This window comes from Emys orbicularis, chromosome 1 (genome assembly GCF_028017835.1).
Source record: "Emys orbicularis isolate rEmyOrb1 chromosome 1, rEmyOrb1.hap1, whole genome shotgun sequence".
In the NCBI taxonomy this organism is placed as follows: Eukaryota; Metazoa; Chordata; order Testudines; family Emydidae; genus Emys; species Emys orbicularis.
The window spans coordinates 316,423,429-316,450,121 of record NC_088683.1 but is presented as its reverse complement, the minus strand read 5'-3'; positions in this window follow the sequence as shown (position 1 = coordinate 316,450,121).

Below are 26,693 nucleotides of genomic sequence, written 5' to 3'. Positions count from 1 at the left end.
CTTTTACAAATGAGGGGCCAACACAAACATAGCTAGGAGGGGTTGCAAGTGCTTTGGAGAATAGGATTAAAATTCAAAATGATCTGGACAAACTGGAGAAATGGTCTGAAGTAAATAGAATGAAATTCAATAAGGACAAATGCAACGTACTCCACTCAGGAAGGAACAATCAGGTGCACACATACAAAATGGGAAATGACTGCCTATGAAGGAGTACTTCAGAATGGGATCTGGAGGTCTTAGTGGATCACAAGCTATATATGAGTCAACAGTATAACACTGTTGCAAAAAAAGCAAACATAATTCGGGGATGTATTAGCAGGAGTGTTGTAAGCAAGACACGAAAAGTAATTCTTCTGCTCTACTCCACGCTGATTAGGCCTCAACTGGAGTATTGTGTCTAGTTCTGGGTGCCACATTTCAGGAAAGATGTGGACAAATGGGAGAAAGTCCAGAGAAGAGCAATAAAAATGATTAAAGGTCTAGAAAACGTGACCTATGAGGGAAGATTGAAAAAAACTGGGTGGAGAAGAGAAGACTGAGAGGAGAAAAAATGTTCTTAACCTCTGAGGATAGGGACAAGAAACAATGGGCAGCAGGGGTGGTCTAGGTTGGACATTAGGAAATACTTCCAAACTGTCAGGGTACTTAAGCACTGGCATAAATTTCCTAGGAAGGTTGTGGAATCTCCATCACTGGAGATTTTAAAGAGCAGGTTAGACAAACACCTGTCAGGGTTGATCTAATAATACTTAGTCCTGCCATGAGTGCAGGGGACCTGACTAGATGACCTCTCAAGATCACTTCCAGTCCTATGATTCTATGCTGAGCTGGTGAATCCCAATTTGTGGAGGAGAAATGAATCTGGTCAGATCAATTGTTTATTAAAACTGATGTAGCTTCTCTTATAACATATAAACAATTCCATATTTTGGATACTTTGCAAGACAGAACAAAATCACTAATTTGAAACAAATTGTTGTAGAACAGCACATCAAAGAACAAGGCTATGGAATTCCAAAGAGGTTCTAGTTTCCACACGAAATAATTAAGGGCAAGTAAGGTCATATTTTTTAATTAAATAAATGTTTACATTGGGTATTATCAATCTTATTCAGGCTCACAGCTGGATGCATCTTTACGATTTGGAGATCCCAGCAATGTTTTTTGGGAAAAAAAAAAGAGATCTGTCTTTTAATCTCTGAGCCAAATTCAGAGGAGATGTAAACGGAGATAAATTCCATGTGCATAAATCGGTACAATTTAGTTTAACTTATGTGCCAGAGGAGTGGAAATAGGTCAAAAGTATTTAGTAGACAGGGAAATAAGAGGAGGCATAAGTTGAAGTACACGCAGGGATTTTCTATATCCTGTTACATTTTTATTGTTGTTTGTCATGCTGGTCCCAGGATATTAGAGAGACAAGCTGGGTGAGGTAATATCTTTTATTGGACCAACTTCTGTTGGTGAGAGACAAGCTTTTGAGCTTACACAGAGCTCTTCTTCAGGTCTGGAAAAGGTACTCAGAGCGTTGATTTAAATACAAGGTGGAACAGATTGTTAAGCATAAGGAAGTAACACGTTGCAAGAGACCATTCAAGGTGAAATGGGCAATGAACATCTCTGAAGTCATAGGATATCTGTTCCACCTTGTTTTTAGCTGTGACACTCTGAGTACCTTTCCCAGATCTGAAGAAGAGCTCTGTCTGAGTGTGAAAGTTTGTCTCTTTCACCGAAAGAAGTTGGTCCACTAAAAGATATTACCTCATCCACCTTGTGTCTCTATTAAATTATTAGTTATAATTTTGTTGAAGGGCTCCTGGGCCAATCCTTGACTAGTTCATGCTCTCCAATGCTCCAACTCCTTCCTCTTCCTCGGAGCCACCAGCAAAGATCGGGTGCAATGTGAAGCTCAGTGCTAAGCATGGTGTCTGTGCATCCGTAATCCATCTCCTTCTGTGTGAAGCAAGACTGCACCAGTTCTGATTCCAGGGGGTCCTTTGTGACTGCAGAGAAGGGGTCAGGATTTCCCCCTTAATCACTAAAGCCAACTCGAAGTCTTAAACCATAGTTAGTCTCTCTAGGCCTGTGTGTAGAGCTCAGCTGGACTACAACAAGGTACTATATCTGGGCATGAAACCTTCAGCACTTTGGAAACTCCGACTAGTACAAAATGCTGCAGCTCATCTCTTCAGCAACACAGGTTTCTGTGAGCACATCATACCTGTCCTCCACTCCCTACACTGGCTTCCCTTAGAGTTTTGAATCAAGTTCAAAGTCTTGGTGCTTATCTTCAAAGCACTCCATGGACTCGGCCCAGGGTACCTAAAATACCATTTACATTTCTGGGATGAAGACGATGGTTAACAACTTTTTTCCTCTGGCACAATAGAACTGTCAACAATAAGAGTAGATATACAACTTTCTCTGTGAGTAGTCTGAGACACTGGAATGAACTCTCCCAGGAACTAAAAACTAACTGGAGCCTTACCACTTTCCCCTTGAAATGCAAGGAGCACTTCTTTGACATTGCCTTCTCTAATAAATAACAACAGCTATATGTGTTTATAACAAACACTCTACCACAAGAAGACATTCCACTTCACACACTTCTCCCTTGGAGGGTGAGAGATCCTGGTCCTGTCCTAAAGCTCTTCCACCTAATCCAGCTGTAGTGATTTCAGCTTCATTTAGTGGGTAGGAAAGGCCTCATCAGAATTCCAGCAGCTCTGTTGCTGTTTTGTGCTGCTTCAGCAAAGCGTTTTCTCTACATTGCTCCCCATTGAGGAGCTCCCCACAGTATCCTTCAATGGAGCAGCATCTTTAGTAAAGGGGAGCCAGTAACATATAGAACACCTGAGCAAAATCCTTACTACTTTTTCTCCTCTGCCCTCTCAGTTCAATTCCACTACCCAACCAATTCTGAGTTTTGTACAGTTATGGTGACTCCCAAAGTGTCACTGGAGAAATTCTGGATGGAAAATGTATGCAAATTAAGCTCTCTCTGTAGCCTTAGGTGTGGTTTGTGCTTTGAGAAACATTAACCCCACGTTTAGTGTAAATGCCTGCCTGGTGGCCCTTGACCACCCCTTTGGGAGCATGGAAGGCAAGGAGGACCTCCACTTTGTGTTCTGCAATGCCAACAAGAATATGGATGAGAAGGTCTCAGTTTATATACAGATGCTGGAGAAACTGTTACAGAGAGCTGTGGTAAAGTGAACAGTGAATCCTAAGTGAATATACCATACCCAGCTGGCCCAAATTAAAAGAAGTGCTTTATATGACGAACTGATTTTAATCAAAATTTTGGCTAACTGAGGTAGAAGAGAATCCTCCAAGTTACCACCCAGCTAATGAAAGAAATCAGAAGAGGAAGGAAGGTAGACAGCCAGAGAAGTTTATTGAGTCAAATCACCCAAGCCAGCTGGCTCAGCACCAATGCAAACACCCAAGGTACTGATGGTGAGCACTGAAAAAGAATTTACACAACAAGTTAATGCTTTGACAAATAGATAAAGGAACTAGAGAGTAATGTCAACTCTTCCAAGACTTCAAGGCACAAAGAGCCACAGACTGTGATAATCAAGATGACAGCATTCAAAACCACTGTCCCGTGAGAATGAAAGAGCTTTTTTTCTTCAGCTATAGGTGTAGCCAGGAAGGGTACATTGCAGTGAAGTATCAAATAAAAAGAATCCCACCTTAGTGTACCAGAAGTTGAGTATCAGTTGTGGGCAGAATCAGGAAACTAGCTAGGGGCTTGAGAAGGGAGCAACCCAGGTACGTGGAGCCTAGAGGCTCCTGCAGAAAGATTCACTAAGGCTATGTCTACTCTACCACGGTAAGTCGACCTACACTACACAACTCCAGATACATGAATAATGTAGCTGGAGTCGACGTACCTTAGGTCGAGTTACCACAGGGTCTACACTGCGGTGGGTCGACGGCAGAAACTCTCCTGTCGACTTACCTTACTTTTCTTGTCAGGGATCAACTGGAGAGCGATCTGCTGTCGATTTGGTGGATCTTCACTAGACCCACTAAATCGACCGCTGGTGGATTGATCTCAGAGCATCGATCCTGGCTGTAGTGTAGACATAGCCTAAGTCGAAATCCCATCAGGACTGATAGGGCTTTGGGCAGAGGTCACTGTAAGTATTGATGGGACAGAATGTAAAGCCATACTTGACCCCAGATCCCAAGTGATAATTGTGATGCTGTAACAGATTGCCAGCTCAGGCTAGAGCAACAGGGCAATTAACTAGTGTGTGTATATCAGATAAATAACTAAAAAGTCATAGTGTGTTCAAGCCAGTTCACTTGTTAGAATAGAACAAAGGGAGATGTTATCACATTGTATTTACATGGATATGCCTTGGTAATTACATTTGCTTTAAATTCATGAAAACTAGTGAAATGTTAAATGAAGACAGTGCCATTATCTATAAACCTGTTGATTGCTATCTCATTACATTGTACTTAGTTAGCTCTAGATCAAATGGATGTATTAGCGTTTAGATGTGAGTTCACTTAATCTGTAAAACTACCTGATAATTAACAAAAGACTGTCTGGATGGCTGTAAATAAATGCGTTATCTCTAAATTCCCCATTAAATGGGATTGGAGCCTCAGAGCTGTAAATGAAGCATGGGTCTTTGCGTTTGTGACTGGATGCCCCGGGGAGCCAGCTGAGGTCACTCAATTAGGGTGAAATGCAAAGAACGGGGCAGATAAAACCCCAAAGCTGGTGGATATTTCAATTCTTAGCTTTACCAAGCCAGCACTAAACAGCTTCTGTTATACCTTACTGGTCACTTAGAAGTCCAAAACACAGTTCCCTTAAAATAACCCAGCCTCGGGCCTCCACCTAGTTACCCAAGTCAGATATGATGAAGATTAATGAAAATCCTATTCACCATATAAAAGAAAAGGTTCTATCAATCCCAAGGGATTGGACACATTACCTCCCAGATTAATGAATATTCCAGATCTTACCCAAATACACGCTTACAGCCAATTCTTATTAACTAAATTAAAATTTATTTGAAAAGAAAAGAGAGAGAGTATAGGTTAAAAGATCAATATACATGCAGGCATGAGTTCAATTCTTGACATTCAGATTCATAACAGAGATGGTGAGCTTTGTAGTTGCAAAGAATGCTTTTAGAATTCAGTCCATAGGTTATAGTCCAATGTCCAATATTATTTCAGGGCGTTCCAGTTTAGGACTGGGATCTTAATCCTTATGGTTTAAGCTTCCTCTGTGTGAAGCCTCAAGCAGATCTGAGATAAAAAGGATTGGGACCTAAGGATCTTTTATACAATGTCAAGTCTTCTTTGACAAGTCGGAGTCCCTCGGGGAACAATAGGTAATTAGGACGATTTTGAAGTAGGTTCATCACCATTACTTAGCTATAAGAATTAACATAAGGCAATTGCCTGTTCCTCCACCATTCACAGATTATTATTTGCTGTACATTTCAAAAAGAGATGAATACAGCGATATCCCGTGTTTACAATTCATTTAAATGCTAGGATGTTCTTTTGATCTCTGAATTATCAGAATACAGCATAGACAGGGACTGTTGATTACATTGTTGACCACTACCCATATATATGTAAATATACAAAAGCACAAACATTATCTCCCCACGTGTCTTTAAGGGTTGAATTTGAGACATTTATCCTGCAGGATGTTTAACCCTTTCTGGCCGTGTGTCACAGCGTTCAAAAATGGGAAATCCACAAACTTTGTCTGCATGTAGTCAACAAAGCAAGAGCCCATGCTGTGCCAAGAAGACTTGCCAGACTATTGTCAACTATAAGGAGGAACCCTGGGAGCAGTTCTGCATCTCTGATCTATTTGGATGCTATTGGGGGCATTCCAGATACAAAATAGAGGTCTGCAAAGCTATTTTGGGCAACCCTGAGAGACTTTTGGAGAACTAGCAGATACTACATCTCTGCTATCATTTGGACTACAAACTTAGATTCACCTGTAATGTATTTTACCTGCTTTAACTCTCTCTTTTTGTTAGCTAATAAATCTTTAGTTAATTTACTAGAGAAATTGGCTACAACATTGTCTTTGGTGAGATCAAGTATATCCACTGACCTGGGGTAAGTGACTGGCTCGTTGGGGTCAGGAGTAACCTAAAGTGTGGTGAATTTTTGTTTTAATAACCTTTCATTATAAAGTCCAGTTTGTCTGGGTGGCAAGGGACTGGAGAGCTTAAGGGTTTGGAGAGCTTAAGGGTTTGGCTGGAGAGCTTAAGGCTGGAGAGCTTAAGGGTTTGGCTGGGTGTCAAAAAGGGCTGGAGAGCTTAAGGGGACTCTCTGTGGCTTCATGGCAAGACTAATATAGTAATCCAGGACTCACAGGTGTTACTGGCTTGGTGAAATCTAATTATAGGATATACCATCAGTTTGGGGTGTCTGCCCTGTTTTCTGATATTCTGAACTGAGATTGGCACTCTCAGCTAGAAACCATACCAGACACCATGACAATTTTATATTTCAGTCTTTTTACCAAAAGATGCTTAAGCATGCAATACAACCATTGACTGTGTGGCCATAGTAAGGAAGAATATTCCTACCAAGGATATGTCATAGTGGACCTGGAATTTCCTGAGAAACTTGTTGGAGGTCAGATTAGTAAAATGTAAGGTCTTCTGTAAACATTAATTTCATCCAAATTACCCCGATATATTGAGGTCAATAACCTGTGTTTGACTAAAGCACATCTTCTGGAAAGGCATCCGGTTTTGATTTGAAGACATCAAGAGCTGGAGAACCAGTCACTTCCCTTGGTAGTTGTTCCAAAGATTAATCACCCTCACTATTAAAAAAAGTCTTTAATTTCTACCACTGATTTGTGTTACCAAGTGCCAAGCTAGATGCTGCAGGGCAGAGATGGGGCTAGCTCTTTTAGCTAGCTGCAAGTTCAGCATTCAGTATCTATTTGGGAGAAGCAGTAATATAAATGCTGATGCATGGTCCCAGCCTTCAAAAGCTCCAGAGACAGTTGTACTTTCTGCAATGGAGTAAGAGCTATTTGTAGTACAAGTTGCCTAGGGTAAATGTTCCAAAACAATCTTCAAAGAGCTGTCAGAGAATCTTTGGGCTTGCCCCATGAAAGTGTTCCATTAGCTACTCTGAACTATGTTGTGTTTGGATCCATCTTCATTGTTTAGTTTAGTACTGCTGACTGGCAAGGAGTCGAGTTGCAGGATAATGATATCTGTGATAGCTGGATTTTGCCCCTTCTTTTTGATATCTCTCTGTGTTACTGGCAAATACAAGATAGTGGCAGATGGAAAACACTACCTTACATAGTAGTAGAAAAAACGGGAAGTCTTCTGGTTTACAAGATCAAATCTGAGACTGGGCTAGGTCAAATAAAAACACTGTATAGAATCTCTTATTACCTATAGGAGAATTAGCAAGCACTTCTTGAAAGATGTTCTATGACTTTGGCCCTGAGCAGAAAAAGGGTGCTGGAAAGAAGCCACAACCCAAGGCTTGCACTAGGCCTCTTGAGAATAATCAACCCATTCCATGTGGATAATCATGATAGAAAGGCTGAAGAGAATGCTGCCATAGTGTATACTAGTGTGGAGACCAGATTGTGGCTGTGATCTTCGAAACCCCGTAAGAGCCCTGGTTGTTCTGTTTTAAACCCCATGGTGGAAGCATATATACATACTGCTTTCACACCCGTGCCCTCAACAAGACCACCCCAAAATAAGGCATCAGTTGCAATAGCATTCCCAGATCTCCTTGAAGAAAGAAAGGCTTCTGACTATACCCTTCTGTTATTGGACAGTGAGGACATGCATGTGGAACGTATTCCTAGTCTCTTGGAACTTTCAACACTATGACAAGAGAGGAAGGGCCCCTTCACCAGCACTAGACCAAAGAGCAACCTCACCTGTATCTGTGGTGACCACACTCAGTAAGTGTGACTGGGTTATAAGGCTGGTAAAAAGATTAGCTTGCAACACACTGGGGGTGGTTGGTGAGGATCTGGTACATATAGTTAACGGACTGTGGAGGGAGTAGTAAGCTTCTTTAGACCCTATGAAAAAAGGGGAGGAAAAATTGATCTGGTGTCATAATGGGAGTAGCATTTGCCAGGTATTTGAAGGATATAAACCCCCAGGAAGGAAAAAATTGTGTAGGGTGGTCCATGACAGTAAAATCTGTAATGTTTTTTTTTCTTTCTTTTTCTTTCTTACTTAAATGGTAAGCTCTTTGGGGCAGGAACAGTCTTTATTATATTTGTACAGTGGCTAGTAGAATGGGTCCTTGGCCTTTAGGAGTTATTGTAATGCTGCTACGACTACTACTAGTAGTTCTCTGCTTTAAGACCACTTTGTGCTGCAGTTTGGGATAGTCAATGGAAAATTCCCCATGTTAGGGACCTCTTCTTCTGCAGAAATGTCTTTGTTGCTTGCTGTACCAGCAGTCCCTGCCCCTCATGGGGTAAGTGGAAGAAGGCATGGATCTGATGTGGAGCCTGCGTGGGATGAGGTTAAGAGGAGACATGAAGGAGCAGAGCTCCACTATGCCCAGTTCTCTCCCGGGTAAGATGGCACTGAATTAGGGAGTTACAACGGGCTTCTTGTGGTTCCCTATATTCATTCCTTCTAAGCACAGCTCAGAGTGGAGAATCCAGGCTCAAATCTATACTACTTGGAGATTTGACTATCATCTAATCATTTTGGAATGAAATTCACCTCTGTGTAGCAAACCAATGTAAGGGCTATGAAACACGTAAGTACTATTTTGTCTGAACTATACTGTGTTTAATTAAGCTGTAAGTTTCTCAGACCAGGGAAAATGTTTTGTACAGCACCCTGCATGATTACAAAACTCAATACAGATTAATAGTGTGGCACAATCCTGCTTTTTCCAGCTATTGTTTCTGTGATTCTGTGATTTTGCTGTATGATCATGTTGAAGGACGAGAAATTGTTGGAGGGTGGCAGACCACAAGACTGAAACTGCTTCAGGCTGCACAATTACTTAATCTTGCTTCAGTACCAAGGATGGGCTGGATGACCTCTTCAGGTCCCTATCAGTCCTCCATTTCAATAAAACTTGCCTACAGGCCACATGTAGCTCCTGAAATACACCATTGCCCTTACGGGTTTATTTTCACTCAAAAATAACAGGAGTACTTGTGGCACCTTAGAGACTAACAAATTTATTAGAGCATAAGCTTTCGTGGGCTACAACCCACTTCTTCGGATGGGTTGTAGCCCACGAAAGCTTATGCTCTAATAAATTTGTTAGTCTCTAAGGTGCCACAAGTACTCCTGTTATTTTTGAGGATACAGACTAACACGGCTGCTACTCTGAAACCTATTTTCACTCAGTTTCTTCATGTGATCTAGTCAAAGTCTGCCCATTAGAAATAAAGCACTGGAAGTTTATAGTAAAAATTAATTTGTAATTCAAATTAATTGACCTCATTTCATCTTAAAAATTGTTTAAATAACATACTCTGCATAAAATGCATAAAATGGTGTGTGGTTTTCATGATATGATGAGGCATTATCTTGAGGGTTTGAAGGAATGTCCTGTTTTGTGGTTAATTTAACCAGACACCACATGATGCAGTGCAAAATCTCACAGAAGCCAGGGAAATTTTAAAAGCTATGTTCTCAGAACAGATCAGATAAAGTAATGTAAATAAGAGCAGTAAAAAATAAAATTCCATACCGCTGGCTAGTGAGTATTTTAATCGACAGCATGACCAACACAATAGGCCTGTACTTTGAAGCGTCTGCGTACTAAGCAGCTCTGGCTCAGCACTTTGATCCTACTTGTTACATGCCGGGTATACTCTGGTATCCACCAACTTTAGGAAGCTGACCTCAACACCACACACATGCCCAGTCCCAAATTTTACCGAAACCGTGTGCTCTGCAATGTCCAGTCCTTTCCTGGACCATTCAGAGGAATAATATGGTTTGTTTGCTCCTCTAAAGAGACAAATGCAGTTTATCACTTTATCTGGAATAAAGTCACTTCAGTTCACACACAGCACTGGGATGGTTTAGATTATAAGTAAAACAAGTTTAATAACAAAAGGAGATAGGACTTTGAGTGAGTTCAAGGATAAAGGGTAGAGTTAGAAATGGTTATAAGTGAATAAAAGGAAAAATGCTTTCCAGAGACTAAGACTTAACAAAACTGTAGTCTCGCTTCAAGGTAAGAGTTTCACCACCCTTCCCTCCAATATGGCTGACATCCACCCATCCCTTGGTCAGGATCTCTCCCCAAAGCTTGGTTCTTTTGTCTTCTTAGGTGAAAGATAACTTGGGGTTCTTTGCCCCTCTCTTTTGCAGTCCAATCTACCTCTGAAATGGATTCTTCTGAAGGTTACCCACTAAAGTAAAGTTCTCTCAAGCTGTGAGGAAGGAGACATGGAATCTGGTGGTGAAGGAATTTCTATTCAGGTTTCGTCCTCCACTGGAGTTTGCTAAAATGATATGCCCCTGCAATCTCCTTCTCATGCCGTGATGCTCAGTGGTTATCTCCTCCCATTGTTAACTTAATGGTTTTGTTTACCTTCTCTGTAAAACATTCCCATGTACCTTGCAGAACCACAATCCTTTGTCTAAGGTGGGGTAACTTCAATCGTGCCTGGCAGACGCACTTTAAGAACATAAACAACTAGGAGTCCTTGTGGCAACTTAGAGACTAACAAATTTAGACCATAATTTCCAATATAGTTGTAACTTAGAATTTGTCCTCCATAAATGCACCACCTGATAATATTAATTATCAGTATGTTATTAGTTTTCTTCTGATATCTTACATGACACCTTTTAGATACAGGTTATAACATTAGTGAATTGAGGTACACTGAACTGGTCGGGCCAGTTGAAACTCACTGGCAGATACCAGTGAGTCCATGACTTTCTTGCATTGGGATGCTGTTAGGATCACAACCTTAACCTCAACTTTTATTGTTTCATTGTTGTTGGTTTTTTCCTCCCCTCAACTACACAGTTTCATTGTTTTCATCAATGTATAAAATACCCGTTTCTACTTCACAGATACATTCTGGGCATAAGCTAGTGTCTTTCAGTCCTCTTTCTTTCCATTAATAACATCTAGATTTCTTATATGTTACTTGCCTGCAGTATACATGGTCTCACTTGATAATATGTTCCATACATGTAGACCATTATTCATCCTTTCATTTTAATAAGTTCAGAAGTAATACCTTTTTCAGCTTCTACTCCTTACAAAGTGTGCAAATGAGTGAAGCAGTTATTCCTCATCTGTGTGTGTAAAGTGGACAGCATGTACAGACCCTCCTTCTTTGATAAAAGAGTGATCTTTGATGAAATGATGAATGGCTTTTGATTACTCTGAATGAAATAGTTTTGCCTAGAAACTCTGTTTACTCTTAGTTTACTAATCCTGTACATCTTATTCTCTGGGTGCCCCTAATGCAAGTCTCTTCAGATTCTGAACACTCTTTCAAACATTTTCATCCCTGCTAGTTTAAAACTGAGGTAAGCCTAAGTGTGCTGGAAGCGAAATCTAAATACTGAAGATTGATTCTGACATCAGATACCTTAAAAGATGCTAATGAAAATAGCTGGCTAGTGAACACTCTGTGCAACTGGCTAATGTTCATTGCATTCTTCCTTTTATGGGTGAAGCAGAAACACCAAGGCTCAGTGAGACAACGTAGTTTCCTGATTTAGAAACATGAAATACCTTCTGGATAAGTCAAGTGTTTTCCATGTTTGTTGAAGAGAAGGCTGAACTCTCTTTAAGGAGCCTCACATCCACTCTGGTTTCAGACTGCAATACCCTCACAGATAAGAGTTAAAACAGCAAGGGGTTTCTTTCTGGCCTGCCTGTCTGGGGCCATAGTCAGAATACAACGTACTCAGTGTGACTGCATTAGCAACTGCATTTGGGAAGGAAGTAGCCAGAAAGTGAGGAAGAAAGTATAAATGAGCGGAACCCATCTTTGCCTGCTTATTTCTAATCTTTTTCACTTTAAAAGGGTCATTCTCAGCTAGGACACCTATTATGACATATTTACAGCTGAGATAAATAGCTCATACACTTACCTCCCACAGCTCCCCAGTTCTAAACAAATATAAAATGTGCACTGAATTTAATCAGGGCGTTAGCAAAAATAATGACAGAAATAAACCCCATCACCTTGTGAACATGTCACAGTTGCAGGACTACCTCTGTCCCCTCTCTGATCTCTCTAGGGTGGGTCTAGACAGCAATAAAAAGCCTCAGCACCAAGTCTCAGAGCTTGAGTCAGTTGACTCAGGCTCAAGGCGCTATAAAATCGCAGTGTAGACATTAGGGCTTAGGCTGGAGCCTGGGCTAGGAAAACCAGTGAGAGGGATGGGTCTCAGAGGGTGGTCTCCAACAGAGCCCGAACATCTACACTTCAATTTTATAACCCCATAGCGTGAGCTCCAATGGCCCGCATCAATAGACCTGAGTCAGCCTTGGCTGTGCTGCAGGTCTTTTATTGCAGTGTACACATACCCTCTGAGCATGGGCCTCAGGAGTCAGGCCTCCTGCCTTTACCTCTCCTGGGGTGGAACCATGCACTTCTCCCACTCTTAGGCTCTGGGCTAAAGTGACATGTGTATCAACCCAGGTCCAACTGGGTTCAGCACCTGCAGTTCTTCCCTTTGGGAATCTGTGGCCAAAGGTGAATATAAAGATGAGACAGCCTTCTTAAACCAAAAAAAATTGTTTAAATGTAATTGTAGAAATAAAGCATGATTGAAGAGAAAACAGGATTTTAAAATAGCAAACTGTCCGTATGCATGTCAATCCTATCTAAACCCTGTAATGGTGGGCCAGGCAGGTTGAGCTTCTTCAAACACTCCAGCTGGTCCCAGGAGTCAGCCTGCACAACTTTGCAGCAACAACTGGTTCGCCTGGAGTGAGAGGGTCACATTTGATCAATAGCTGAATTTCTCTTTCTTCTCAGTTCCCGGGCTTTTCGGCCTGACATCCAAAATCAGTTTATTGAGCTCAGATGGAGGGCAAGCCATTGTCTGGTATTAAACCCGACAGTCCTCTTTTTGAGAGGTTTGTCCTCTGTCTGGTACTGGTACGTATGAGGTCATGCTGGTAGCGTGGAGTCATGCCAGCAGGGGTATGCCTGTGCTGTTCCCCAAAATACAGGAACATCTGATATTCTGGGAAAGTATGAGTGGCCACCTCACAAGTCTATCTACTCAGGGCCAGTGGTTCTGCCATTGTTCTGTATTAACCCCAATGTGTTCACTGAGGGGTGTCTTATCTTGAATCATTGTTTGCCTTCCTGCTTTTTCCCAGCAATACTGCTGATTTATCCCAACATAGACATATAGTAACCTGGGACAATTTTTTCTCCATCACTAACACTGCTCTACAGCCAAAATGATTCTGAAATAAATGTAGTCAAACTTTACTAATTCTGGATCACTGAGAACGAAAATGATGCTTAAAATTGTTGATTGGCTCTAGTTTTCAAGATATGCTATTGGGTCCGTATATACGACCCTTGACTTGGGAATGGCGGAGGATAAGTGAGTTATAAAGGGAAGGGATCTCAATTTAAACCAGAAATGACTAAAATACATCTTTGACTGGATCTATGAATAAATCTATGACTGGGTTTGGACAGTACTTGCTTTTTAGGCAAAACAATGAATGATGCAATCTGAAGCTGGTATTGCGTCATCCATGATATGAATTGCATCATGTTATTCCTAGAAGTCATGGATGATGCAATCATAACGAAGCTTACATCACTCTGCTGAACAAATTGCCCTATATCAGCTCTAGAAATCATACAGTGTCGTGCTCTCTTATTTGTCAGTGTTTGATTTTGCAAAGGGACCCATTTCTGTTTAGCCAAAGTGAGCAGAGATGCCTCGTACTTGTGTGAACAGTGCAGATAACTTCTGCTATGTTTGTGGTGAAGTGACTTTTGCATCACAAAAGCGCAGTCTAACCACTATGGTTAAGAAAGCCTATCACCTTTATTTTGGCTGCAAAATTGGAGATCAGGACAAGAGGTGGGCCCCACACATATGCTGCAACACTTGTGCAACAAATCTTTGCCAGTGGTTGAACAGGAAAAGGAAATCTATGCCTTTTGCAGTGCCAATGATTTGGAGAGAGCCAACAGATCATACCAGCAATTGTTACTTCTGCATGGTGCCTCCAGTTGGAAAAGGTGTGTCAAAGAAGAAAAAGTGGACTGTGCATTATCCAAAGATTCCATCAGCTATACGCCCAGTACCCCACGGAGAAGGACTGCTGGTTCCTGATGCACCAGAATCATTCTCACTTGAGTCAGACGAGGAAGAGGAAGAGGATGAAACTTCTGGTCCTGAACCATCAATGTCACAGGACCCACATTTTCTCCCATCCTCCTCCTCTGAACCACACCTCATAACACAAGGTGAACTGAATGACCTTGTCAGGGATTTGGAACTACCCAAGAGTAAGGCAGAGCTGTTGGGCTCCAGACTACAGCAGTGGAATCCCCTGGCAGGTGATGTTAGGGTTTCCATGTTCCGTGACCGTCAAAAGGATCTTGTCCCATTCTTCTTCATGGAAGGTGATCTTGTAGCCTGCAACAACATCCATGGTGTGATGGCAGCCCTCAACATCGTTCACGATCCAGATGAGTGGAGACTGTTCATTGATTCATCGAAGACGAGTCTTAAAGCTGTTTTACTGCATAATGGCAATGTTTTGCCATCAATTCCAGTTGGTCATGCAGTCCATATGAAGGAAACCTATGACAACATGAAACAACTTTTGAGGTGCATAAACTATGACCAACATCAGTGGCAGCTTTGTGGCGATTTGAAGGTTGTTGCTCTCTTGCATGGTCTGCAGACTGGATACACAAAGTACTGCTGTTTTCTCTGCGAATGGAATAGTCGTGCAAGAGATTCCCACTACATCAAGAAAGATTGGCCACTCCGACAGTCATTGGAGCCTGGGAGGAAAAGTGTTCAGCATCCACCACTTGTTGAATCAAGGAAGATTTTGTTACCACCCTTAAACATCAAGCTGGGTCTGATGAAGAACTTTGTCAAGGCCATTGACAAAACACAAGCAGCTTTCAAGTACCTCCATGGAAAATTTCCAAGGTTAAGTGAAGCTAAGATAAAGGAAGGTGTCTTTGTTGGTCCTCAGATTCGTGAACTTCTTCGAGATGATGCATTTGACCATGCACTGCGTGGCAAGGAAAAGCCGGCATGGAAAGCCTTCCAGTTAGTGGCAATAAATTTTCTCGGAAACAACAAGGCAGACAACTACAGGTTGTTGGTGGAAAACCTCCTCAAGGCATACAAAAGCCTTGGTTGCAACATGTCACTAAAGATACATTTTTTGCACTCTCATCTAGATTTTTTTCCACCGAACTGCGGAGCAGTGAGCGACGAGCACGGCGAGCGATTGCACCAGGACATTGCAACAACGGAGAAACGCTATCAGGGCAAATGGAGCCCATCAATGCTTGCAGACTATTGCTGGACAGTGACAAGAGATGCTCCATTTAATGAATACAAGAGACAAGCCAAGAAGCGCCGAGTAGACACTGAATAGGACTAAACTATGTACAGAATAGTTTTTTGCCTTTTGTTTCATAATAAATTTTATTTATATAACCCTTTTGCTGATTTTTAAAGTGTTACATAAACAGGACAGGTGAAATATTATCATGTAAAGCAACCATAAACACATGAAAAGACCTAGGTTTACAAATTTGTTAGTCTCTAAGGTGCCACAGGTACTCCTGTTCTTTTTGCGGATACAGACTAACACGGCTGCTACTCCGAAACCTGTCAATTTATGATTAAAACTCTACTATCTACACAATATACATAGACATAAAATGTAAAAACGTAAATATCTTAGAAACAGTAGCCAATCAGTTGTTTTAATTGTCATATTTGAATTCAGCACATCAAAATACATAATAAATAGCACATTTTATCTCTGAAGCAGACAACTTCTCAAAAATTGTAGACCAGTGTAATCCCCAAAATAAGTAAGATCAGTTGTGCCACCATTCCAGTGAGTAGTCCCATTCAAGTCAATTGAACAATAGTGATTTACATTCAGAGATGATCTGTACAACTGTATACAATTACTGTTAATAATGGAACACATCCCAAATGTCCTTGTTCTTGCACTGATCCTGAAGACCCTCATGTAAGTGATGGTCATAACAACAGTCCCTGTGCTCTCCTGAATATAGTAATTGTTCCCTGCCAGTACCCTCATGAATATAGCAACCCCAAATAGAATGGGAAGGAACATAAAGAAGCTAGGGTCGTGTTCCTGTACCGCTGCACTGTCCAGTCTTGGAGGACAAAAGCATGCTCAACCTTGCTAGGTTGTGGCACAGCGGCTGGTCCTTAAGAGGCACAATACTGTCTAATTAGAGCTAGTTGGCTTTTCTTTCCCCCTACGGAAAATTTCAGTGACTGCGGTAGAGCTGGAAAATTTCATCTTTTTGGTGGAAAACTATAAGCTCTTATTGTCCAGGAATGTCTCGCTCTGTGTATTTGCACCTGTAGGAGGTGATCTTTGTTAAGGCCTCTTTTTATATTACAGTAATGCCTAATAATAGTATGCCAACAGGACATTTGCAGTTGCAGAATACCTCCAGTGCAGACCTGTCCTGTTTTAAATGCCTATACATTTGATATATGCTAGAGAACACAAGTAATTTTGATATGCAACACACTTAGTAAGATATCTTAATCTATTTTCAAATTACATATGATTTAGCACCAGTCACTGATTTTCAGATACTCCCAGACTTAATTCTCATGAAAATTAACCATAATTTCAGTGATAGTTCAGACATGCCCTCACCTAAGATCGCAAATCAAGCTGAGCTATACAACTACCATAGCAAAGAGAATGTGTGCCTATAACGATCAAGTGTTGGGACTGAGGAATACCAAATGCTTCACCCCTCCTCTAATACCATGTATGTAAAATTTCAACTCCAATTCAAACTCTAATCTAATGAGGTTTGCTTTTTGCTTAGGAGAAGAGTGAAACAAATATCAAAGACTGGGCAGAGAGGAAAAAAAATCTTATTTTAAAAAATAGGTTTAAAATGAATCCTAGAGAAGCTGAAACACTACAGGTGAAATCACAGCCCCATTAAAGTCAATGACAAAGCTCCCATTGACTTCCCTGGGACCAAGATTTCACCCAGTACTTCTGGTCACTTACTGTCTACCATCAAACATACTAACAGCTGATAAAATCTCATATGTACTAACACCTTTATTTCTCCTATATTACAGTATATTGCTTAGTGACCGATCTGACACATATGGGGCTTAACTAATTAACATCTGTAAAATGCTGAGAGATTCTTGGATGAAACTGGCAGTTAAAAGTGGGTGCTGCAGTTATAAATGCATTAAAAGCGGGGGCAACTAAGCTAGTATAATATATAATTACAGAAGTAAAAATCTCAGAACAGTTGAATAAAGGAGCAGATGTACATGTTGCCATCCTGCTGCATTTGTTATTCTTTGAATGGTAATTTTACAGCCCAGATATTTTTTTCTTTATATATATATATATATTTATTGCCAATCTGGTCAGTAGCCACAAAGGGTTAGATTGTTGCTTTAGAGCCTGCTCTGAACCAGTGTGTAGCTGAACCACTGCAAGAGGGAAAGACAAATATCTTATATGACTAGCTATGTGTTGCAATCCTCTTTGCTGTTTTTGGGTGCTGGGTAGATGGAAGCAGTCTGTCAATATTACATCTTAGGGCTTGTTTACAGGGCCCCACAGTTTCAGACTACAGGGGCATGGATTGTTGCATGCACTAGTGCACTGCACAGTGGATGCTGCTGGCGTGAACAGAAAGGTACCTACTTTGCATTATGTAGTGCTGGCTAAAGAGGACTATGTCAACAAGTACCTTAGTTCATGTTGAAAAGTACCTTACTGCAACGGGTGAGTTGCAGCGCAGCTCGCTAGTGCGCACTGCAATTCACACCCCTGTACTCTGAACTAGTCACACAGTATCATGTTTCTTAGCAGCAGGCCTAAGACCTCAACGATGGATGATCTCCATCCTTATCAAATTTCAAAACTAAACTATTAAAATTACCTCTACAAAATTAAATCTTGCTGTTCTGGACCAAGACAAGGAGCGTGCAATTTGGGAGAAAGACACATACAGTTCTCTCTCAGGCCCTGAGGCAGACTGCAGTACTAGGGTTGCCCAGCAATTCCAAATATTAGGCAGGCCTGCACACGGCACCTAACACAACCTGTATAGAGGTTGAGGAATTCGGTGTATTCAGCACAGCAAATTTGACAATTACTCTCTTAGGCTTATGTGAATCACATTTGCTATAGTTGGGCTATAATTTTAGACATTCAGGGTTAAATATTCAAAAGGTAGAGGCCAGGTACATATAAATGTTCATGAAAATGTTCAACTGTGTTTGTGCGCATAATCTGCTCACACAGATGAGAAAAAGACACACACAAGATGCGTAACAAGCGATTTGTGGATGTCTTTTCCTGGTTTGCGGTTAAATTGTATTAATCACATGTGCAAGCACAGATGCCCCTTTGTGAGTGGTTGCTTTGTTTTTGTTTTTGGCATGTAGCTTGGGCTGCCACAAGTAACTTAAGTGCCTCAAAGATAATTGCACTAAGGATGGGCTTTGTGCTCTGGAAGGACAAATTGTTGAGCACCTCTAGCAACTTTATGTTACACAGGCTTTTCCCAGTGTAGGTGACAGGAGAATGCATTAAGAAATGCATAAATGCATCAGTGTATCTGCTCCTAAATGACGTCTTGTAAACTCAAGCTAAGGCAGTCACAGAGAGTGTGTCACTAGATGAAATTGACAAAAATAATTTTCTTTCCAAGGTCTGGTTGTTGTGGTGGTGGTGGTTTTGTTTTTTGTTTCGTTTTTTTTCTGCTCTCCACTATAATACTTCCTACTTCGAAGCATGAGGAAGGAATCTTGGTACTAAGGTCACAGAAGCAGATACACTGATAATGTGGCATTGTTTTTTGTTTTTTTTTAAAAAGGATCCTAATCTAGGTCAGTCAGACACAAACCAAATCAAAATCTATCAGTTCTACCAAACAGCTAGATGCCACTAGTCTCCAAATATCCCTACATGCTGAAAACTGTGCAGAGGAGTGGGAACCTTGCCCTTGTATGATGATGAAGCCCAGATATGAGGATGCTTTGGGAGAATATAAGTAAGGGCATCAAGGAACTTAACAGGTCTCTCCATCCCAGTAATCCCTAAAACATCTTTCTGGCATTTCCACCTATCTGACTAGAAGGCGTGCTGTATGGATTTATGCTTGCATATGCTGATGCCGTTCAGGAATTACTGGCCAGCAAAGGGAAGAAAGCTATGAGGAAGTGGTCCAGGCAGAGTAGGATGGAAACACTTCACTAGACTGGCCAAAGAATTAGTAGAGGTACAATAGGGAATAATCCTGCATTGGCAGGCAGATGGACTAGATCATCTTGTAGGATTTTTCCATCTGTAACACCTCTGATGCTTTGATTCACAGCTGCAGAAATAATAAATACCCTGACTATATGTCTGTCTGCTTTCCACACCTGTGCAGAGAGACAAATCAACTCTTGCCAAGTTGTAGAATCTATTAAATTTCCTCCACATAAAAGGTGCAACTCCCTCCTCCCTAAATTTAAAATTTCTCTGACTCATGTCACATAGTGAAGAAGGGAAAGAGATACACCCAGGGTAGTTAACAGTTTTCTGAGGGGTGAGGGTAGTGGGACATTATTGTCTAATTACTGTTACTGCAATAATTAAAATTCCTAAAATACTACAGAATAACTAATACTTATACTACTTCAGTATAACTGTATAAGTGTTAACTATGGCTGGGATTTTCAAAGGAGCTAAAGGGAATTAGGTATCCAACTGCTATTGAAATTCAATGGAATTTGGTTGCCTATCAGCCTATAAGGAGAAAAATATAGGGGGAGTGTTGACTGGTTCTTTTCCACCACCCACAATGCACAAATTCACAGACAGACTCTTGAGCTGAAGAAGTATGTCATTTATTTGCTGCTTCAGTGAGTGATCAGTCCAGCGAAACAGGGTACAGCATAGGGTTAAATGCAAGCGCGCCCTCACATTCAGCTGCTCGTCTTAAATAAACTGTTATTCATTATAAATTATATAAGCCCTTTTTCTGCCTAGCACTAAGATTAGTTTGCTAACTCAGTTGTTTACCTGATCAGATTGCTGGCTCAGCTTTTTACCCGGCTATTCTCTTTCCTTGCCAGATAAGCAGGCATTTTTTCACATGTCCCAACACCTAAAATATACATTCTACATATTACATTTTACAGGGAGACTTTCAAAGGCACAAATAGCAGATAGATGCTAAACTCCCATGTAAAATCAATGAGAGTTAGGACTTAACTGCCAGCTGTGCCTTTGAAAATCTCCCTCGTATTCTGTAGTTTTTGTATTAATATCTTGTACCTACTTCAAATTAAAATGATTTTAAAAAAATCCGTGTTTTACTAAGTCTACTCAATATGGCTGCAATATCATCCTAATTCAGAGTTCATATCACGGTTGGCAAGCTGAGCTGTTAAAAAAGCTGTCAAACTTTTTAAGTAAGAAAAAAGATATTGGATTAGCAATTAGAGGACTATCTGATGAGACTCAACCCAGATAAGACTGAGATAATGCTTAGAAAATAAACCCCAGAAGTAATCGTTGAATGTTTATGTGGAATGCGGCTACCCACCTATTAAGCAGTATTTCTCACAGAATACGTGTGCTATCCTTTGTGATCCATTTGATTTCCACGTGAAGTTTCAGGTGTTAATTTTGATCTATGAATCCTTAAATTGTTCTGGTTGTGGCTACTTGAGAGGAGAGCTGGTTGGAAATGTTTTGACTACATGTTTTTTTGTTGGAAAATGTTCATTTGTCAAAACACAAAATGTTTCCATGGGAAAAAAATAAGTTTTGATTAGACTTTCCTCAGGTCCAGGATGGAAATGAGAGAGAGAGAGAGAGAGAGAGCCAAGATTAGCCAATCAATCATAACTGCTGCAATATCACAACAGAGAAGAGGAAATCTCTAAAGTAGATCTGGGTGGGAAATTGTCTTCCTGTCCGACAAAACATTAGGGATTTAAAAAAAAAGTTTACATTCTGCACCCCGCAGAGATGAGCTATGAAATACTGGACAAAGAGCTGCTCACCATAAAAACTCAATTGTACTTCTCCAGCTTAATTCAATCCACTGTGCAATCCTAGCTGCTTTTTTGCCACCTTTGATTCAATGCTTAAGCCTTCCATTCTTCCTGCCTCCACTTCTCTCTCCACACGGGATCTCGCCAATTTCTTACAAGGAAAAATTTGACAGACTATAATGTGACCTTCTGCTTCCCCTTCCCCTCCTACAACTCTCTCCTCCTTCTCCCCATCACAAATGCATAAGTTTCTCATCTCCTCTCCTCCTCTAAAGCCTTCACTTGCCCCAGCTACCCATCCCATCCCATCTCTCATCCCACTCCAGTATTCTTCTCCTTAACCTCTCACTCTCCTCTGACTCTTTCCCCTCAAATTACAAACAGGCTTTAGTCTTCTCAATTTAAAAAAAAAAAACCACCCTCTCCAATGACCTCCCCATCTGCCTTCTCCGTTTAACTCTAAACTCCTTGGTCACACTGTCTACAATTACTGTCTGTAACTCCTCTTCTCTAATTCCATCCTAAACCCTTCCCAATCTGGGTTCTAACCTTCACAGTCCACTAAAACCACTCTCACCAAAGTCTCTAATGAACTCTTCCCAGCCAAAGTTCAGAACCAATACTCCATCCTCATCCTCCTTGACATGGTAACAGCCATTATCACGCTCTTCTCGAAATTGTCTCTTTCCTTGGCTTCCATGAGTCTGTGCTCTCCTGGTTCTCCTCCTACCCCGCTAATTGCTCCTTCTAAGTGTCCTTTGGAAGATCTTCCTCTTCCCCCTTCAACTTTCAGTGGAGATTCCACAGGGCTGTATCCTTGGTCCCCTTCTCTTCTCCTGATCTGGCACAAGGACCTTGTCTCTGGGTAAATCTCATCCACAAACAGAAATCCAACAACTATCTCTTTTGACTGAAATCTTGGCCTGTCTCTCTGACATCTCCTTGTGGATGTCTAGCAGTCAATTTAAGTTCAATATGTCTAAAACATTGCTCAGCTCTTCACATATTCCCTTCACCCCCAAGCTCTCCTCACTGTCTCCTTTCTCAAGCACACGTCTCACTGTGGATAACATCAGCATCCTGCTGATCACTCAGGCACAGAGCTGTCCCTTAGGTATGGCAAATTGGGGTGACTTCCCTGGGCTCCATGCTCTGGGGGCCCCCGTGCTTCTATATATTCATAAGGAGGTGGGCGGGAAGGTGAGGTGGGAGGGGTGAGGAGGTGAATGGGGAGGCGAACAGCTAGCAGCAGGCAGGTGGGGCAGTGAGGAGGAGCCCCCCTACCAGAACCTCCCCCTCACCTCAGCACCTCCTGCCCACTGGTGGGCGCCACCAATCAGCACTTCCCCCTCCCTCCCAGTGCCTACTGCCTGGCGTGAATCAAATGTTTTGCGGCATCAGGAGGTTCTGGGGGAGAGGGGAGAGGAACGAGGGAGGAGCGAGGGCGCAGCATTCTCGGGGAAGGGGACGCAAGAAAGCCTAAGAATTTATGGTGTTTATAGCTTATAGTGTGAGTGCAAATGCTCTTCTTTGGAGTTATACATTCTTTTGTAAAGGTTATTTTTGTTTAATGAGTCACAAATCCATAAAATCAGCTCTATGGTATTTAGTGGATACCAGATAAAGCAAACAGAAAAGAAATATTGAAGTCTTTTATAGCATTAGGAATAAACTATTTGGCTGTAAAGGAGACTGGTAGGGATTCAGTGTAATGAACCAAAGAACATATCACTGGGTTTGTTTAATTAGTGTACTGAGTCCTTGGTGGTACAATCTCATCTTGATGGGCTCTCACACAGCATTTATGTCCATCTTTGCCATGAGAAATTATGCTTTTCACTCTCCATTAGAACTTGTATGTGAAACTTACCCATATATAGAGCGGAAGCACAAGGCCTATGCACAAGTGAAATCTGATTTAGAGCTAAAATGCTCAAAAAGTTGACATTTCAACCAATTTTTGGTCAAATATTTAACTTTTTGCCAAAAACCTCTCAAAATTTTTTACTAATTTCATCGACATTTTTCATGTTTTTGACAATTGAAAAGTTCGTTGACGTTTTGACTTTTTAAAAAATTTCAAAAGTTTGAAAAAACAGTAGAAGATTTTGAAAGTTTCCAGTGAAACTTTTTACTGTTCGTTTGTGTGGGGAGGAGAGAAGGGGTTTCTGACTAGTTCTCAACCAGTTTTCCAGACGTAGTTTATGTATAAGTGATCTATAGGTGTAGAGCTAGCCCTGTATCAAGGTGAATTTCAGCCTGTAAGAGTATGTGCGGGGTCTGGCTTATTTAAATATGCCAGTGAGGATGGGCCATACTGTACATCACAGTTCTGTGATGAGCCATTACTATCATACTAACATTTAATTTATCATTACCTATAACTGTACTGCTTTATAACTTTGATTTCACTTCAACTATGTGAAAATATTGAAGTAAAATAAATAAAATGTGAGGAAGGAAGAGAGCTTATGAGTCAATGTGCTCTAGTGATTGGAGTGGAGGAATGGGGATCAAGTATTTTTTCCTTTCCATTATTGATTTGCTGTGAGATCATGGAAGTCACTTAGGCCAATCTTTACAAATGGGTATGCGTGAAATCAGTGACAAAAGGCCATGATTAGGGCTGGTCAGGTGTGTATTTGTTTCAAAGAAACTTTTATTGAAAAAGTTTTTCATGTCCAAAATGAAATCTCTAGCTGGATGGACAGATTAATGGAGTCCTCCCTGCCTCCCCCCCCCCCCCACCCACACATACACTTCAGTGGAACTATTCCTGTACTTAAAGCTATATAGGATCAGGTCCCAAGCACAGAATTTGGCCTTCAGAATGGAAAGTAGCTGGGAGAAGAATGCTCAAAAGGAGTTGGGCTCCTAACTTCCATATGGGAGTTACAAGCTGAGATAACTCCTTTCGAGCATTCAGCCCTGGAGGATTTGCAACATTTGTTTACATTTTATGATAGTGATTATGTACTGGTCAAATGTCCACCACAGGTGAGAAAGAGATGGGGTGGCCTAGTGGATAGCACTGGAATAGGACTTAAGTTCTACTACTAGTTTTACCTCTTGCTTGCTGGGTGATCTAGGCAAATCACTTCATCTTTCTGTTCCTGTTTCCTCATCTGAACATAGAGATAATGATACCAGTCTCCTGTGTGAAGTGCTTTGAGATCTGCTCATGATAATATATAGGTATTATTACAATATTTATTATTAAACATTTTAATCTAACTAAATCTTTTCAGTAAGTAGAAATAGAAGACATTTTGTGAATGTTTTGTATGGTGAATTTTTGCCATTTTCATCAGGTAATTTATTAGACATATTTTGTAGTAGTTCACCAGCTTTATAGCTAGTCATAGACATCATCTGGCAAATAATAGAAACATTTATTGAATAATTCATTTGCTAAATATTTTTGAGTATTTATCCAGTACTAACTGTAAACAGCTTTGAAAAAATTGCAAGCAGAATAACGTACATAGTACTAATCTTAATTAAATTATGATGCTATACATTTTTGTTGTTTGCTGTCTCGTTTTATTAAAAAAAGGTATTTTTTGAAAGGTCTCTGTATAATGTCATACTAAGAACTGCAGTAATACATTGGCACAGTGGCAATCTTGCGAAAGTCTCTGTAATTCCCATGACACAAATAGGATTTCAATGAAATGGAATGAAAAATCCAAGAAATAATGCAAACCGTATTTCTTCATAAACTGGAGGCCTAATCTCTTTAAAATAATGTTATACTATAGAATACTTTCAAAAAAAGTCCATAGAGAATAACTTATGGAACGTTTTTGATGAGATGTTGTGTTGGTCTTTATAAAACGCCAAAATGGAAAGTTCATAGCATAGACTTTAAGGCCAGAAGGGACCACCACATCATCCTGCATGGCTATGTCTACACTGCACGCTAGGGCTGGGATTCCTCTGCTTGTGTATACACACTTGTGCTAGCTCTCTTTAAGCTAGTGAGAATATAAGTAGTATTGTACATGGGTAACAGCAGCGGAGCGGAGCTGAGCTGGGCCAAGTGCATGCCAACCAGTTTGAGGAGGGCTTGTATTCAGCACGGCTCCATGCTAGCTCAATGAGAGCTAGTGCAAGTATGTGTACACGAGCAGGGGAGTCACACCCTTATCTTATAGTGTAGACATAGCCTATTAATTAAGTGACAAATACCTAGATGATCCTAGCAAGTGTCCTGTGCCCTATGCTGCAGAGGAAGCAAAAAAAAAAAAAAAAAAAAAGCCCATGGGCACTACCAATCTGACCTGGGGGGAAATCTCTTCCCATCCCCCCCCCTCCCAGCATGAGGGCCAGTAGACTGCCAAAGTTTACTCTTCTCAGGCCTAACCTAGGATCTAAGGGTGGGTATACTAATTGCTAACACCTTAACCATGCTTGCCTAGGCAGGAAGGGTGAGAGAAATGGTTGTCCACAGACTGAGGCTGGCACACTAATTGAACAAGACACAGAAAGCATGCTGCTGCCTCATCCTAAGATGGTGGTAACTGGGCTGAATGGAGCTCACTAAAGCTTGCAAGGAAATATTAGGCAATGGAAATATGCAGATAGGCCTTTTTTGTTTTATGCCTTTGCTCTGTGTGCTTCGTACCATTGTTGTGACACTGTTTTTGAGTCACTTTAATCAACTAGTTGGTCCCAGGCTCTCAGAGGGCTTGCAGGTGCCAAAATCAGATGGGCCCGTTTCATTATTATGTTGGGAAACAGGGAGGCTGCAGCCCAGAGACCCAGTCTAAGTGTGGTAAGTACCACATAGTTACACCCAAAGAGGGTAAAGGTAACCAGAGTACCCCGAGGACCTAAATTGCAGCTTGCCCAATAACCATGACAATTTTATATTAGCATAATGATCCACATTTTCCTTTCACTGAAAACACATCTTCCTACTGACTTAAGTGAGCCAACAATCACACTTTATATCCTAGCCTTGCAGGAGGGTGTATTTGATGATCTGTCGGGTCTGTTCCAGGACCTGATTTCAGTCCTAAGTTCCTTCTTCTTTCCACATTTTCAGCTTTGTATTTTCTTTCATGCTACTCTATATGTTCAGAAGAATATCCCACATGCTTCCCCACAATTCCTGTGTACCAATTGTCTTTCTTTTCTTTCAAATTCTTCTCTAAAAAAACCCCACTTCTTGAAGCTTTCCTACACTGATCTCAACTCTAACAACATTTTCACACTGTGTAGGGCTGAAACTATATTTTTGCTTATTTCTGTGTTTGGGCTGACACAGAAGAAGTTTCTTCTGGCTTGACATGTCAGAGGTCACTATCCATTGACTCCTGTGGCTATGTTACTATGATGACACCTGTTTCATGCACTGTTATCTGCTACAGTTTGAGGCTGGGGCATACCTGCTGAACTGTTTTGTTGATCCGT